We start from the raw sequence: 14,997 nt of genomic DNA, 5'->3' as shown, positions 1-14,997 counted from the left end.
CAATCAGAATCACCCCAGACTTCCCAAACCAAGTCATGAAAGCCAGAAGGGCCTGGAGTAGCATATTCCAAATTCTTCAAGAAAACAACTTGCAGAAAAATTTCTTACCCAGCAAAACTATCTCTCAAACTAGATGGGGAAGTAAAATTCTTTCATGACAAACAGAAGCTCAAGGAATTTATGTCTTCAAAACCAGCACTAGAGAAAATACTCAAAGAGATTAACTACAGAGAAGAAACAAGAAATACATGACAGAACCAGAGAAACAAGAATTTCTATCCAATAGACAAGTAAGAAGAGAAGAAAAAACAGTATTTCAAATAGAAATAACATCTCAACATGTCAGGAATTAAAAATCATCTCTCAATAATCACACTGACAACATCACTGGCAATCAGAGAGATACAAATCAAAAGTACCCTGAGATTTCACCTAACTCCAACTAGAATGGCCATCATTCAAAACACAAACAACAACAGATGCTGGCGAGGATGTGGAGAAGTGGGAACTCTAAGACATTGTTGGTGGGATTGCTAATTAGTGCAACCACTTTGGAAAGCAGTATGGAGAATCCTCAGAAGAATGGGAACAAACCTACCATTTGATCCAGCAATACCACTGTTGGGTATCTACCCAAAAGAAAAGAAATCCAACTACCAAACTAATGCATGTGTATCTATGTTCATAGCTGCACAATTCACCATAGCCAAACTATGGAACCAGCCAAGATGTCCATCAACAGATGAATGTATTACAAAACTGTGGGATATGCACACAATAGAATTTTACTCAGCCATCAAAAAAACACCTCAATTACATCATTTTCAGGGAAATGGATGGAACTGGAGGACATTATGCTAAGTGAGATTAGTCAGTCACAAAAAATAAGAAATCAGATGCTTTCCCTAATATGTGAGAGTTAGGGAGAAATGGGTCATAGGAGGAACTCTTGAAAGAGGAAATCCTATAGAGGAGCAAACAAGACAACCTAAAGGAGGAGAAAGGAGGGCAGAAGAGGAAAATCTCTAAAGCACACAATGTACTTAAACATATCGAAGTCAATCACTAAGCCAAGCAATGGAGGGAAGGATGGGGAGGGAATGGGGTGGGAATTGGGTAGGGGTTAAATCAGCAATGAGTACATGTTTGTACACACAAGTTTTTTACCCCAATAAGTTGTATGAATATAATGTACCAATAAAAAAAATGAAAAAAAAAAAGAATTCTCACAGAATCAGGGAAGCGAAGAGGCCCACGAGCATCCTCTTAAGACAGCCTGGTTTCAGCCAACAGGATTCCAAAGAGGTGGACTTAGATGGACACTCACTGCAGGTTGTCCAAGGGATCAAAATTCTCTTCTGTGTCAAGGGAGGGCCTGGAATGGGTAGATGGAGCTATGCTAGCAGTCAGCTGGACACAGGATTGAGTTCTCTAAAAGCTGTGTGCTCTGGATAGGACATTTAGAAGGGTGATATATTTTTGTTGCATTTGTTTATTTTTGAGAGGAGGTCTTGTTCTGATGCCCAGGAGGGGCTCGATCTCATGATGCCTCTGCCTCAGCTTCTCTAGTAGCTGGGATTCTAGTTGTGCACCGCTGTGTTTGGCTCCCATGGTGATATTTTAGTGCTTCTGAGTTGTAAGGGGCATGAACCTATGGACACCATTTCCCCCTCCCAAAACAAATGGCATGGACTATTAACATTTTTTGAACTAAAATTCACATAACATGAAATTCATCTTTTTCGTCACAGAGAGTACTATTCAGTGGCTTCCAGAACTTTCACACAGCATGTGCCAATCATCGCTACCTAGCTCCTGAACTTAGCCATCACCCCCGAATAAAACCCCATGTCCACTAAAAAAAATAATAATAATAATCACACTGAATGTAAATGGCCTCAACTCCCCAATAAAAAGACATAGAGTTGCAAAATGGATTAAAAACCAGAATCCTTCTATATGCTGCTTGCAAGAAACACACCTTACAAGTAAAGACAGAAACAAACTCAAAGTAAAGGGATGGAGCAGGGTAATTCATGCTAATGGAACTCGAAGGCAAGCAGGAGTTGTAACTATGATATTAGATAAGATAGACTTCAAACCCAAGCTCACCAGAAAAGACAAAGATGGTCACTTTTTACTGGTAAAAGGATTACTACAGCATGAGGAAATAATGATAATCAACATTTATTCCCCAAACATAGGTGCAGCTACTTTCATAAAACAAACTCTTTGTGACATCAAGCCACATATAAATCCCAATACAATAATACTGGGACATTTCAACACACCTCTCAGACCTTCTAGACAAAAGGTCAGTAAGGACACCTCAGACCTAGAGAACACCATTAACCAAATGAACCTATTGGACACATACAGAATATTTCACCCAACTACAGCAGAGTTCACATTTTTCTCAGCAGCTCATGGAACCTTCTCCAAAATAAATCACATCCTGGGCCACAAAGTAAGCACAGACAAGTTAAAAAAAATGTGACATATTCCCCTGTGTATTTTCAGACCACAATGAAATGAAACTAGAAATCAACTATAAGAAGACTCAGAGAAACCACATAAACATGTGGAGACTGAACACCAAACTTCATAATGAAGAATGGGTCATAGAAGAAGTAAAGGGTGAAATTAAGAAATTTCTAAAAACAAACAAAAAATAGAGATACAACATATTAAAACCTCTGGGACACTTTGAAGGCAGTATTAAGAAAAAAATTTATAGCACTGAGTGCTTACATAAGAAAGACAGAAAATCACCAAACAAATAATTTAATGACACACCTCAAAGCCCTTGAAAAATAGGAACAATCTAACCCCAAAGCCAGTAGAAGACAGAAAATTGTTAAAATCAGAGCAGAAATAAATGAAATAGAGAATAAAAAATGATACATAAAATCAACAAAACCAAAGGCTGGTTCTTCGAAAAAATTAATAAGCTAGATAAACCACTAGCCAATCTAACTTAAAAAAAGAAGAATCAACACAAATTTTGAAGATAAGAGATGAAAAGGGAGATATCACAATGGACAGTGCAGAAATCCAGAGAATTGTCAGAAATTACTTTGAAAAACTGTACTCCAACAAAATGGAAAATCTGGAGGAAATTGACAACTTCCTTGATAAATACAACCTTCCTAAACTAAGTTGAGAAGACATAGAAAACTTAAACGAATCAATAGCAATCAAAGAGATGGAAATGAGCCGGGCATGGTGGCACATGCTTGTAATCCCAGCATTTGGAAGGCTGAGACCAGAGGATTGCGGTTTGTGGACAGCCTCAGCTACTTAGTGAGGCTGCCCGCAACTTAGTGAGACCCTGTTACAAAATAAAAAATAAAAAAATAGGGCAGGGGGTGTAGCTCAGAGGTTGAATGCCCCTAGGTTCCATCTCCAGACCTGCAAAGAGAGAGAGAGAGAGAGAGAGAGAGAGAGAGAGAGAGAGAGAGAGAGAGAGGCTGAAATGGCAATAAAGACCTTACCATCAAAGAAAAGCCCAGGACCGAATGGCTTCCCAAGTGAGTTTTATAAAACCTTTATAAAAGAGGTAATTCCTATACTCCTCAATATATTTTGTGAAATAGAGAAAAATGGAACTCTCCCAAATACATTCAATGAAGCCAACATCACACTAATACCAAAACCAAATAAAGATATTTCAAGGGAAGAAAACTATAGGCCTATATATCAGATGAACTTGGATGTAAAATTGCTAAACAAAATACTAGCAACACACATTCAAAATCACATCAAGAAAATCATACACCATGACCATGTAGGCTTCATCCCAGGTATGAAAGGCTTGTTAAACATACAAAAAATCAATCCATGTAATTCATCATATAAACAGAGCCAAACAAAAATTACATGATCATTTCAATAGATGCTCAAAAAGCCTTTGATAAAATCTAACATCCATTCATGATAAAAAAAAAAACTGCAGAGAATTGGAATAGAAGGAATATACCTCAACATAATGGCAGTCTGCAATAAACCCACAGCCAACATCATATTAAATGGGGGAAAACTTCAAGAATTCCTCCTAAAAACAGAAACAAGACAAGGATGCCCATTATCACCACTTCTCTTCAATATAGTACTCTAGACCCTAGCCAGAACAATTGGGCAAGAAAAGGAAATCAGAGGAGTTAAAATAGGAAAAGAAGAACTCAAACTCTCACTATTTGCAGATGACATGATATTATACCTAGAGTACCCAACAAACTCAACCAAAAGACTTAGAACTGATCAACAAATTCAGCAAAGTATCTGGATACAAAATCAATCATAAAAAATCAGAAGCTTTTCTGTATGCTAATCATAAATCCACTGAAAAAGAAATTCAGAAAACACTTCCACTCAGGATCTCACACAAAAAAATAAAATACTTAGGAATAAATTTAACCAAGGAAGTAAAAGACCTCTACAAAGAAAATTATAAAACACCAAAAAAAAAAAATCGAAGAAGATCTTAGAAGATGGAAAGATCTTACCTGACTTTAAACTATACTACAAAGCCACTGTAATAAAAACAGCATGGTACAAAACAGCATGGCACAAAAACAGATACATAGAACAATGGAGCAGATTAGAAGATTCAGAAATGAAACCACACACTCACAGCCAATTGATATTTGACAAAGTGGCCAAAAACATACAATGGAAGAAAGATGGCCTGTTCAACAAATGGTGTTGGCAAAATTGGTTATCTATATGCAGAAAAATAGAATTAAATCCCACCTTATCACCCTGCACAAGAGTCAATTCAAGATGGATCAAAGACTTGGATATTAGACGAGAGAGCTTGTGGCTCCTTGAAGAGGGCATAGGTCCAACACTGCAACACATTGGCACAGATAATAATTTTCTCAACAAGACTCCAAAGGCACAAGAAACTAAAAGGTGAATCAATACATGGGACTGCATTAAACTGAAGAGCTTCTGTTCAGCAAAGGAAACTGCCAAGATCCTCAAACGAGAGCCAACAGAATGGGAAAAGATTTTTGCCACCTATTTCACAGACAGAGGACTAATATCTAGAATATACAGAGAACTCAAGAAAATCAACACCAAAAAAACAAATACTCCAATTAAAAATATGCAAGTGAACTTAATAGACACTTCACAAAAGAAAAAATTCAAATGGCCAATAAATGCATAAAAAATGTTCAACATCATTGGCAATCAGAGAGAAGCAAATCAAAATTACTCTGAGATTTCACCTAACTCCAACTAGAATGGCAATCATTCAAAACACAAACAACAAACGCTGGTGAGGATGTGGAGAAGTGGGAACTCTAAAACATTGTTGGTGGAATTGCAAACTAGTGCAACCACTTTGGAAAACAGAATGGAGGATCCTCATAAGAATGGGAACAAATCTACCATTTGACACAGGAATACCACTTCTTGTTATCTATCCAAAAGAAAGCAAACTAAACTATGAAACTAATCCATGTGTATCTACGTTTATAGCTGCGCAATTCACCATTGCAAAACTATGGAACCAACCAAAAAGTCCATCAATGGATGAATGGATTACAAAACTGTGGGATATGTACACAACGGAGTTTTACTCAGCCATAAAAAAATACAATTACAGCATTTTCAGGGAAATGGATGGAACTGGAGGACATTATACCAAGTGAGATTAGTCAATGGCAAAAAGTAAGAAACCAGATCCTTTCACTAATATGTGAAAGCTAAAGTGAAATGGTCATAGGAGGAGTCCCAGGCAAAAAGGAGAACATATAGAGAAATCAATAAGGCAATCTGACTCAGGGGAGGGGAGGTGGGGAAAAAGCTCTCTGAGGCACATGATGTATTTAGACAAACCTATCCATATCAATCACTAAGCCAAGCATGGGAGGGAGGGTTAGGGAGGGAAGGGGGTTGAGATTGAGTGGGGGCTGACTGGGGGATGTGTGCATGCATGTCTACACAAGTCTTTTTTTATTATACCACTATGATGTATGAATATAACGCACCAATAAAAAAGATTAATTCCAAAGGAGTATTATTTCACCAAAGGAGAAATAAATAATACATGCCAGAACTGGAGAAACAATAATTTCCATTCAGCAAACAACTAAGCAAAAAAGAACAAACACTATCTGAAACAGAAGTTAATTCTCAAAATGTTAGGAATTAAAAGCCATTTTTCAATCATCTACACTGAACATAAAAGGCCTCAACTCCCCAATAAAAAGACATAGAGTGGTAAAATGCATTACATCTGTCTGCTGCCTGCAAGAAACACATCTTAAAAGTAAAGATAGTCACAAACTAAAGGTAAAGGGCTAGAGCAAGGTAACCCATGCCAGTGAAACTCAAATACAAGCAAGAGTAGCAACTATGATATCAGACAAGTTAGATTTCAAGCCCAAGCTTATTAAAAGAGACAAAGCAGATCATTTTTTACTGGTAACAGAATGATCCAGCAAAAGTAAATAACGATAGTCAGCATGTATGCCCCCAAAACAGGTACAGCTACTTTCATAAAACAAACTCTTTGCAACATGAAGTAACACATAATCCCAATACAGTAATACTGGGAGACTTCAACACTCCTCTCACACTGTTAGATCAATCTTATAGACAAAAGGTCAGTAAAGATGCCTCAGAACCAAAAAACATCATCAACCAAATGGACCTATTAGACACAGAATATTCCACCCAACTACCACAGAGTTCACATTTTTCTCAGCTGCTCATGGAACCTTCTCCAAGATAGATCACATCCTGGGCTACAATGTGAGCCAATTTCAAAAAATGTGACATACTTTTCTGTGTCTTCTCAGACAATAATGGAATGAAATGGAATCAATTATAAGAAGACCCAGGGAAACCACATAACATGTGGAAATTGAACACTACACTGCTGAATGGGTCATAGAAGAAATAAGGGATGAAATAAAGAAATTTCTAGAAACAATTAAAATAGAGATACAACATATCAAAACCTCTGGGACATTTTGAGGGTAGTATTAAGAGGAAAATTCATAGCACTGAGTCCCCACATAAGAAGAACAGAAAATTATCAAATAAATAACCTAATGATACACCTCAAAGACCTTGTAAAACAGGAACAATGTAACTCCAAAGCCAGTAGAAGACAGGAAATTATTAAAAATCAGAGCAGAATTCAACAAAGTAGAGACTAACAAACCAATACAGAAAATCAACAAAACCAAAAGCTGGTTTCTCAAAAAAATTAAGAAGATAGATAAACCATTAGGCTGGGCATGGTGGCACACACTTGTAATCCCAGTGCTTGGAAGGCTGAAACAGGAAGATCACACAGGTTTGAAGGTAGCCTCAGCTACTGAGCGAGGCTCTCAGCAACTTAATGAGACCCTGTTTTTAAATAAAGTATAAAATAGGTCTGGGAGTATAGCCCAAATACAGAAAAGCCCCTGATTTCCACCCCCAGTAGCACACACAAAAAAGAGAAGCAACCCAAATTATTAAGATAAGAGATAAAAAAGGAGATATTACCACCAAAGGTGTAGAAATCTAGAGGATTACAAGAAACTACTTTGAAAAACTATACTCCAACAAAATGGAAAATCTGGAAGAAATTGACAACTTTCTAGATAAATAAAACCTTCCTAAACTGAGTCAAGATGATATAGACAATTTAAACCAACCAAAGCAATCAAAGAGATTGAAATAGCAATAAAAAGCCTAGAATTAAAGAAAAGCCAAGGACCAGATGGTTTTTCAAGTGAATTTTATAAAACCTTTATAGAAGAACTAATCCTGATACTCCTCAATTTATTTTGTGAAATAGAAAGAAAATGGGACTCTCACAAATACATTATATGAAGCCAAAATTAATACCAAAACCAAATAAAGACATCTCAAGGAAGGAAAACTACAGGCCTATATCATTGATGAACTTGGATGCAAAACTGCTAAACAAAACATGCATTCAAAACCACATGAATAAAATCATACACCATGACCAAGAAGGGTTCATGCCAGGTATGCAAGGTTGCTTCAACATATGAAAATCAATCCATGTAATTCATCACATAAACAGAACCAAAGACAAAAATCACATGATCATTTCAATAGATGCTGAAAAAGTATTTGAGAAAATCCAAAATCTATTTATGCTAAAAGCACTGAAGAAAATCAGAATAGATGGAACATACCTCAGAATCATAAAGGCAATCTACAATAGGCCCACCACCCACATTGTATTAAATGAGGGAAAACTGTGAGCATTCCCACTAAAAACAGAAACAATACAAGGATATCCATTATCACCACTTCTTTTCAATATAGTACTTAAGACTTCAGCCAGAGAAATAAGACAAGAAAAGGAAATAAAAGGAGTACAGATAGGAAAAGAAGAACTCAAACTTTCACTATTTGCAGATTACATAATACTAGAAGAGCCAACAAACTCAACCAAAAGACTTAGAGAACTGAACAACAAGTTCAGCATGGTGTCTGGATACAGAATCAATCTTAAAATATTGTAAACTTTTCTGTATATAAAGCATAAATCTTCTGAGAAAGAAATTCAGAAAACACTTCCACTCAGGATATCCCACAAAAAATAAAATACTTAGAAATAAACTTAATTCATTTGGAACAACAAGAAAATAAAAATAGCCAAAGTAGTTCTCAGCAACAAAACCATGCAGGAGAAATCACAATACCTGACTTTATACTATACTACAAAGCCATAATGATAAAAACAGCATAAAACAGATAAATACTATTTGTATTTTGTTACTGGCACAAAAACAGATAAATAGACCAATGGAACAGAATAGAAGACTCAGAAACAAATCCACATTCATACAGCCAATTGATTTTTTGACAAAGGGAAAAAAACATACATTGAAACAAAGATATCCTGTTCAACAAATGGTGTTGGCAACACTGGATAGCCATATGCAGAAAATTGGAAATAAACCTCACTTTCTCACCCTTCACAAGAGTCAATTAAAGATGGATCAAAAATGGAAATTATATCAGAGACCTTGAGGCTCCTTGAAGAGGGCATAGGTCCAACACTGCAACATATAGGCACAGGTAAAAACTTTCTCAACAAGACCCCAAAAGCACAAGAAACTAAAAGGCAGATCAATACGTGAATTGCATTAAACTGAAGAACTTCTGTACAGCCAAGGAAACTATCAAGAACTGTCACGGACTAATCTCAGTCGGTTTGTAATTGTCCATTCCCAGTCAAAATCTCAGAAAGATGGGGCAAAAGGCAGGTGGAGTTCTGCAGCCTCTTGTCTGCAGCGATTCTTTCTCCTTTAGGGACTGAATTTTCTTTAGGTCCCTAAATGACGACGCTTTGGAAAGAATCTGAGGTGGACAAAGGCTTCTTGAGCCAATGACACTTTATTATGAAAACCCCAAGAAATTTATACCCTTTCCCAGTAAAGTTAAGAGAAAAGGGGGGATGGGTGTCTTTCAGCTGGCTGTTGGCCTTTGAAGAAATAACTCCTGTTTCTCTCCAAGGACTTGCAGATAAGCAGTTCCAGGTGGCAGCCTCCCAGAATAGTCATGGCTTGGGAGCTTCTCGGGGAATCTTCTTTAACTTTTCCTGGAACTTTCCATCTTTTGGGCTCAGTTCATATAACAAGTGTGGGGAGATGTGGTAATTCAGGTGTTGGCATCTTATCTTCTAAATATGAAAGCTTAAGCATACTCACAACACAGTTTGGTAGACAAAATACCGCAAATAACACCACAAGGTTCTTAGTTCTAATTGTCAGATGTATTTTCTTAACTGCTGAGCACTCTTCTTTAGACAACAAGCCTATTAAAAGTCTACTTATCTTTAATGATCCACTTCCCTGTCACAAACTCTCTGCAGCCTGCTTCTAACTTTCTAATTTCTTTCTTTTCCAGTTGGGACTTTCTTATGATAAGCTCTTTTTCATGCAAAAATGCTTTTCTTACTCTTACGGTATTTCTTTTCCTTCATACATATATATTTAAAATGTCTGTCCTTTATTTTGTAATATTTATTTCTAATTATGCGGCCAGTTTTTCTATCTCCTGGAATGCTCACACTGAGGTAAAAGTTAACAGTCTTTTTCTTTGGGTCTATTGTATTTGGGCAGCTAAGTTGTTTCTTTAAGGTTACACACAAGGTTTCTCTCTGTCTCTAGGCAGGATTTCAAGGGTAAATAATTATTTTGAACTGAGCTACTTTTGCCGGAGTTGATAGATAGTGATGAAGGTCGGAGGCCATTTGTGATTGCTGCAGCTGGGGTGCTTATCACAGTACCTGAATTCTGGCCAGTTTCTCATTATTGTTGAGCAGAGCCAAGGACGTTTAGACAAATTATTAGAGAGTTTATTTCCATGGACTCAGTTTCTTTTTATAGTTCTAATTTCACATCACTGGAGCAATTCGTGTAGAAAGTTAAAAGGAATAATAGTGAAGGGTATCTAAAAGTGAGGGGTACTTTGGCCAAAGACGACACCTCCTTCTCGGGGCGTTTTTGCCGATTTAACTATGTGGAGTGGGGTCTCAACACATAGATGCCGAGGCAGCAGGATGTCTTGGCAAAGAACCTTTACCAAGAGCCAACAGAATGGGAGAAGATTTTTGTCACCTATTCCTCTGATAGAGGACTAATATCGACTATACAGTGAAGTCAAGAAATTCCGTACTAAGAAAACAAATAACCCAATCAAAAAATGGGCAAAGGAACTAAATAGACACTTCACGAAAGAAGAAATTCAAATGGCCAATAAATGCATGAAAAAAATGCTCAACATCATTAGCAATCAGAGAGATTCAAATCAAACTACCCTGAGATTTTACCTAACTCCAACTAGAATTTCAATCATTCAAAACACAAAAAAACAAAAAATGCTGGTGAGGATGTGGAGAAGTGGGAACTATACTACATTGTTGGTGGGATTGCAAATTAGTGCAACCACTTTGTAAAACAGTATAGAGGGTGCTCAGAAGAATGGGAATGAACTTACCATATGATCTAGCAATACCATTTTGGGGTAGCTACCCAAAAAATGGATACCAAAGTACCAAAATAATGCATGTGAATATATGTTCATAGCTGCATAGTTCACCATTGCCAAACTATGGAAACAGCCAAGATGTCTAACAACAGATGAATGAATTACAAAACTTGGGATATGTACACAATGTAATTCTACTCAGCCATAAAAAAACACAATTACATCTTTTACAGGGAAATGGGTGGAACTGGAGAACAATATGCTAAGTGAGATTATTCAGTCACAAAAATACGAAATTGAATGTTCTCTCTACTATGCGATAGCTAGGGATAAAATGGGTCATAGTAGGAACTCTAGATGAAAAAGGAGATACTACAGATAAGCAAATAAGGTGACATACATGAGTGGATGGGAGGGGGGATGAGGGAAATTATCTAATGTTCATGATGTGCATTAACAAACATATCAAAGTCAGTCACTAAGCCAAACATGAGAAGGAGGGAGGGGAAAGAAATTGGGTAAGGGCTAATTGGGTGATGTGTGCATGTATGCCTCCACCATCTTTTACTTGAGATGTAGGACTATAATACATCAATAAAAAGTTTAAAAAAAGAATATAAATGGAACATGAGACTAAAACGTTTGGGAAATGCAGCTCTTCGACAGGCATTATTTTGTTGCTGTCCTGCAAGAGTATGCTGGCAGAACATTTGGTCCTGCTCTGAGCCTGTGCACATTGATTCTAGCACATGTTGGTCCTGGGTGCATCATTCCCAAAGTCTGCCTTCTGCTGTCTGCCTGCCCTGATTGACACAGAACTTCTACTGCCTCAAGAGAGGGGTAAGCTAGGAGGGTGCTAGCTTATGTGGTGATTTATACTCCAGCAGATATTTCTGCTGCTCCTGCTTACGAATCTTATTCTCTAGTAAAGAAAGGATGTTTTTACTATTTATCTCTACTTGGGGTCCAGAACCTCAGAGATAACTATTTATCTTTATGTGGGGTTCAGAAAGATCATTCAAAGGCATGCAATTCACTACATGACTGCTTTTAGAAATATTGAAAGCTCCACTCCTACCACCTCCTCATACAAACACAATTATATCTCATTGATGATTCATTTTAGTTCTTATTTTTAAAAGACTATTAAATTATTTGCCTTATATGATCAATATGCATTTGAATTTTCAATTATTTGCAAGATAGGAACATAAAAATTCAAAACACACATACATTCATACCACCAATGATAATTAGTATAAAATCTTGGTCCATTTATTTAAAACTTCATTTAATGGTTATACTTTTATAAAACATGCACTATATCCTTACAATAGAAAATATAATATTAAAATATTTAATTTCTTCATACCACATCATTTCCTGAGGGCACAGGTGTTGAGGTCCTGGTTTGGTTCCTGTGGTTGTTTTTGTTCCTGCTATTTGTTTTCCTATTATGAATTATGCAGTACTAAAAATCATTGTACCTAAGCTTTCTTCAGAACTGTGATTATTTCCTTAGTATAAATTCTTAGACATTGAAATGTTGGCCCATAAAGTGCAAAAAATGTTAAAGTTTTTTTCATTTCCATCCATTTCCAGGCTAGTTACAGCAGCTCATATTTGTCCAGCAGCGCGGGAGAAAACTCTTTTCAGTAGAGTTCTTCAGAATTAGGTAGTTTGATTTTTAAAATCTAATTTGGTTGAAAAAAGCTATATTTCATTGTTGCTTAAAGTTGCTTTCTTTCATTACTAGTGGGATGGAACATTTTTCTCTATAGCCTTAGTATACAGGGATTTTTTTTTCCAATTTATATATTTGTCATCAGTCTGCCTATAACTTTAAGCCTTCACTTAAGTTATTTTTACATGTTATTGACATTTTTTTGTAAACATGCATTTTAATTGGTTCCTGAAATGGTGTTAAATACATATTTCACATTTACAAAACATTTTCCCATTCCCTGTACATTTAGGTCTAATTACTCACTGTTTTAACTTTTCTGTCTGTAGTAACAGAGCTTTGATAACAAATTACCACAAATGGGTGGCTTCAACATCAGAAAGTCATTGTTGAAAATAGATTCTGGAAGCAGACAGTTCAAAATCCAGGTGTCAATAGAGTTATATCCTCTAAAAGAGATAAGGGCAAGTGTGGCCCAGGCCTCTCTTCCCACTCATAGACAGTCATCTTCTCTCAGTGTCCCTCCACATCACCTTCTTTCTATGTGTATCTCTGTGCTGAAGTTTGCCCTTTTTATAAGCACACCAGCCATGTTGCATTAAGACTCACACTAATCTCTCATTTTAACTTGCTTCCCTCTTTCCTTCCTTTATAGGAAGAATCTTCCTATACGCGTTTTTTCTCTAAATAAAGTCACATTCTGAGGTATTGGGGGTTAGGACTTGAACACATGAATTGTGGAGGCACACAATTCAACCCATAACATCATCTCTGGGCTTTGGTTTTGTTTGTATTTGTGCTTATCATTTTAGATTAAATTCTCAGGAGTGCAGACAATGAATCTTGAGACTTTTGTTGCATATTGTCGAGGAGGTAACTTGCATTTATGCTAAAGAGAAATAACCTTTCATTTATAATTAGAAATGGGACTTTATAAGAAACATTTTGTCTCCTGGCAAGAACAGAACCTGTCTGCAGGGTGAACACAAGGGACCAAGGACAGCTCCTCTACTGGGCTCCTATTATGCTGGATGGGAGGCTCTGGTTTCCAGGGGGTTTATGAGAGCCAAAGAGATTATGGGTAAAGAGCTAGAATTACCACTGGAAGATCCTGGGGCCCCTGTTTACCTCCCATAGAGGCCCCTACTCAGAATACAAGTCGCTAGGAATATTCCCTGACTCATGGCAACTTGTCCTCATAAAGAGACCTGAAAAAATGGTGTTTCTCTTAAGGGCTGTATAAGTGTGCCCAGGCAGTGTTTGACAGGGAAACAGACCTTCTAGCAAGTTTCCTTTCTGGTTGACAAAGGCCATCCCTGAAGGGTTCTTCACTGTCTGCTCCACCCTGAGGTCTGTCCTAGGTCCTGCTCTCTTCACATCCATTTTCCAGTGGACAGAATCTAATTAAGAAGCAATTTAGAATAATTAGATGCCAGTAATGAATAAAAGGTAATGAGACATTCGATCTGCTCACAATTTAGCAAGAGCTGTGTCTTTGCTAATTAGGAAGTTAAGCACCTGTCAGAACTCAGAGCTGACCTGCAGTTTCTGTGGCACAGGATAGAGCAGTGCAAGGGGGAAAAGAAAGTATCAGCCAGGCACAGGTCAGGTGAGCCCGCCCATTCCCTGGAGGAGAGATGCCAGAAATACTGAGGCCATAGGAGCAGAAACGTACATGCCCATAGCTATGGGAGGAGTCATGAGTGCGAGGCAGGCACAATGGCAGTAGCTTCTAATAGATGACCCTGTTTAATCCCCAAATAATCTGCAAAGTACATACTGTTACTCTCTATTTAAAATGGAAGGAACTATGGCTATGGAGGGAAACTTGAGAGTGGAGAGAAAAACTATCATTAGCAATCCAAGCCCTTTCAGAACCCAGACTTTCTGCCCTCCATCACCTCCTTGAAAATCTTAAGACAATTAGTGAGTTGCTAAAGGTAATTTGTACAATTAATCTGTTTCCTTCCTAATGAATGTTAGATTCATTGAGATACATAAATTTTTTCTTTCCACTAGTTTAATTGTCTTTATAAATTAGCTGTGACAGTTCTGGTGGGATTTTCCCATTTCTGAGGACAAAGGTAGAAAAAAGAGCTAATCTGTTCAGCCACCCTCCCCTAAGAAGTATTTCTCAGCCCACCAGGATGAAATGCCTTTGGTTAAGATGCTGGTCACTAGACTTCTCTTGGCTTCAAAAGTAGTGAGCTTGGGTCTTTACTTGAGTCTCTACAACAGAATGAAACCGGATAAGCTAAACACCAGCAACTTTGCAAGGGCCCATCGGAGAACTAACATCACAGGGAAAAACACCCTGAAATCTGCAGGACCAGACA

The 14,997-nt window shown here is 37.3% G+C and overlaps 1 pseudogene across 1 annotated transcript in view; it reads right to left on the bottom strand.

Annotated features, from left to right (window-relative positions):
* LOC308258768 (triacylglycerol hydrolase DDHD2-like) overlaps positions 1-14,997 on the bottom strand; it is a 29,041-nt pseudogene that overhangs the window by 10,984 nt on the left and 3,060 nt on the right. The window contains exons 3-4 of the transcript in view: positions 14,201-14,346; positions 13,939-14,061 (exon numbers count right to left, since the gene is read on the bottom strand). The product of the transcript in view is annotated as a triacylglycerol hydrolase DDHD2-like (transcript). The remainder of the gene's footprint in view (positions 1-13,938; positions 14,062-14,200; positions 14,347-14,997) is intronic.

The sequence above is a fragment of the Muscardinus avellanarius genome (genome assembly GCF_963383645.1).
Source record: "Muscardinus avellanarius genome assembly, chromosome: 2".
Lineage (NCBI taxonomy): Eukaryota > Metazoa > Chordata > Mammalia > Rodentia > Gliridae > Muscardinus > Muscardinus avellanarius.
The sequence above is the reverse complement of the archived record's forward strand: the minus strand, read 5'-3'. Positions and strand labels throughout refer to the sequence as shown.